The sequence below is a fragment of the Piliocolobus tephrosceles genome, chromosome 13, assembly GCF_002776525.5.
Source record: "Piliocolobus tephrosceles isolate RC106 chromosome 13, ASM277652v3, whole genome shotgun sequence".
Classification (NCBI taxonomy): domain Eukaryota; kingdom Metazoa; phylum Chordata; class Mammalia; order Primates; family Cercopithecidae; genus Piliocolobus; species Piliocolobus tephrosceles.
This window is the reverse complement of record NC_045446.1, coordinates 65,246,362-65,249,512: the sequence shown is the minus strand read 5'-3', so window position 1 is coordinate 65,249,512 and position 3,151 is coordinate 65,246,362.

Below are 3,151 nucleotides of genomic sequence, written 5' to 3'. Positions count from 1 at the left end.
GAGGCGGAGTCTCGCTCTGTCCTCCGGGCTGGAGTGCAGTGGCCGGATCTCAGCTGACTGCAAGCTCCGCCTCCCGGATTTACGCCATTCTCCTGCCTCAGCCTCCCGAGTAGCTGGGACTACAGGCACCCGCCACCTCGTCCGGCTAGTTTTTGTAGTTTTTAGTAGAGACGAGCTTTCACTGTGTTAGCCAGGATGGTCTCGATCTCCTGACCTCGTGATCCGCCCGTCTCGGCCTCCCAAAGTGCTGGGATTACAGGCTTGAGCCACCGCGCCCGGCCGCTTTCTGTTTATATTTCAAATACCATGATTCAATTTAATTCCTTTTATCCTCTTTTTATTTCCAGAATGATGTGCGTAACTTTGTCTAATTTCAACTTTGAGGGCCTCATTTTTTTGTAAACGTGCTTTAAAAAATGTTTTTTTTCTTCTAAGCAATATATGTTTTAAACAACCTGTCTACTTTTTCTGTGCTGTCTTTAAAATAATAAAACCTCTATCACTACTTCCACATATATGTGGAAATTAAACAAGAGACTTCTAATAACCAATGGGTGAAAGAAGAAATAACAAGGGAAATTAGAAAATATTTTGAGATGAATGAAAATGAAAACAACATACCCAAATTTATGGGTTACAGCTAAAGCAGTACAGAAAGGGAAATTTATAGCTGTAAATGCCTATATTAAAAAGAAAACAAATCTCAAATCAATACCCTGTTTACCTTTAGAAATTAGAAAAGAAGCAAACTCAACTCAAACAAGAAGTGGGCATAAAATAACAAAGATTAGAACAGAAATAAATGAAATAGAGAATAGAAAAATAAAGAAAATAACAAAACTAAAGTTGGTTCCTTGACTATATTAACAAAACTGTTAACACTTTAGCCCACCAATATAAAAAGAGGTAAGACTCCCATTGCTAAAATCAGAAGTGAAAGAGGGGACATTACTATAGACCATATAGAAATAAATAAGAAATATTGAAGGAACAGATCACTACTCAATGTCAGAAACAAAAGGCTGAATGTGTCACTAGCGTAAGCACAGGATGCTATGGTTTATGATATAATCTGTTTTTGAGAAACACAGGGAGCTGATCTTACACAGGGCTGTGGAAAATGTGGAGATCTGGGGTTGGTGGACTTTCAGAGGTGGGGATGTTTAGGGATTAGTTTGCCTTTAGCTATGGAAGTGTGGTTACTGGAGTTAAATCATTGCTGAGTGGCTGACTTCAAGATTCGCTGACTTTCAGAAGTGTATGTACTGGCTCAAAGCTGTAATTAAACAATTAAGTATGTTTCTTTGTTTTTTTGGGGGGGGGCTTTTTGGAAATAGAGTGTCATTCTGTTGCGCAGGCTGGAGTGCAGTGGTGTAATCTCGGCTCATTGCAACCCCCACCTCCTGGGTTCAAGCAATTTTCATGCCTCAGCCTCCTAAGTGGCTGGGACCACAGGTGCACACCACTGGGTCCAGCTAATTTTTTTTTGTATTTTAATAGAGAAGGGGTTTCAGCCATGTTGCCCAGGCTGGTCTTGAACTCCTGAGCTCAGGCAATCCACCCACGTTGGCCTCCCAAAATGCTGGTATTACAAGTGTGAGCCACCACGCCCAGCAGGTTAAGTATGTTTCAGACAAGTTCTGATCATTGTTACCATGGCTATAGAATAGCCAGTTATTTCCCAGCAGAATGAGGACAGTTTTATTCTCAGAGGTAATAAAAGAATTTTATTTTATCCCATAATGTTATAAAAGTAAGTCTTAGAATGTTGGCTTTTCATACAAAGAAATCTCAGCCAACAGTTTTACTCTCTCCTATTTTGGTTCATTCTCTTTAGTAAAATAAAATAGGAAATCCAAAAGGATTCTAAATTGTAGTTTTTGTTTGTTTTCTCCTACTTATTGCAATTCTCTTAACTGTTGCACTCCATATGGGTTATTTTGGCCCAAGTGCCCAAGTCTTTTAGTCACTTTCATACATAACATCTCAAAAGCCTTAAGTTATTCTTATGCTGCCAAAAGATGGCTTTTTAAGGTTTATTAAGGATCTCATCGTGTCTAAGAAACAGAAAAGAGAACAAAAGAATCCACCTAACATCCTGGTGATTTTGCGGAATTCTTTGCCTTTAACTTAAGAGAGCTTAGTCTTCTCCCCCAGAAACATCTTTAGCACTTCCCTTTATGGCACCAAAGTGAAGATCCACATAAACAAATTTATCCCAAACCATAATTCTTCTCTGATCTACTCACTACTACTAGCAAGTAGTGAGTAGATCTAGACAGGAGGGGACAGCACATATAGTTCTGCTTGTGATTCAAAGAAACTTCCCAAACCATCTTCAGCTCCATCATGAAGTTTATCAGGTCAGGAGAGGGCTGTAACCTTTGTTGTACCATGTTTTCATTTCCATCATGTTCTGTACTCAGCTGCCAAGGACTTAGTAACCTCGCAGTCTGCAGTTGAAAGTCTGCAGTCTGCAGAGGTCTATTAGGGAAGTCTCTTCTGCAGGCTGAAATGAACCCTTCATGCATGGGTTTCCCCTGGTCCTGAGCAGAAGCACCAGGCCGGGTGTAAAGGGTCATCTCAGTCATCACTGTGACTCAGTATCCTCAAAGCCTCTGGGTTTGAAGCTGGGATAGTCCCTGCACAGGCACACCCCATTCCATTTGAAAATGTGCTGACTGCTTGGCCTGGAAGTTCTACTTTTAAGGATCTGTCTATCTCAGAGAAATATTTGAGCACACGTGGCCCCAAATGCATGTTAAATTATAATAGTGTTCCTAATAGCAAGAATGAGATACAACTTAAATGTTTGTTATTAGACAAACTATGTTGTATCTGTACTACAAAAATGCCAAATATCAGATACAAAAAATTAAGCAGATCAGACACAGAAAAATTCCAAGACTTATTAAATTAAGATATGCTATACAATAAATACAGAATGATTCAATGTAAATTGAAAGAAAAGCATAACTGTACACGCACACACACACTTAGAAAAGTCTGGGAGAAACACATCAAATCAGTAATAATGGCTACTTCTGGAGCAGGGAGGAAAAATGTGGGTAAGAATTGGTGTGAAGAAAACTAACTTTTCTTTCTTTCTTTCTTTCTTTCTTTCTTTCTTTCTTTCTTTCTTTCTTTCTTT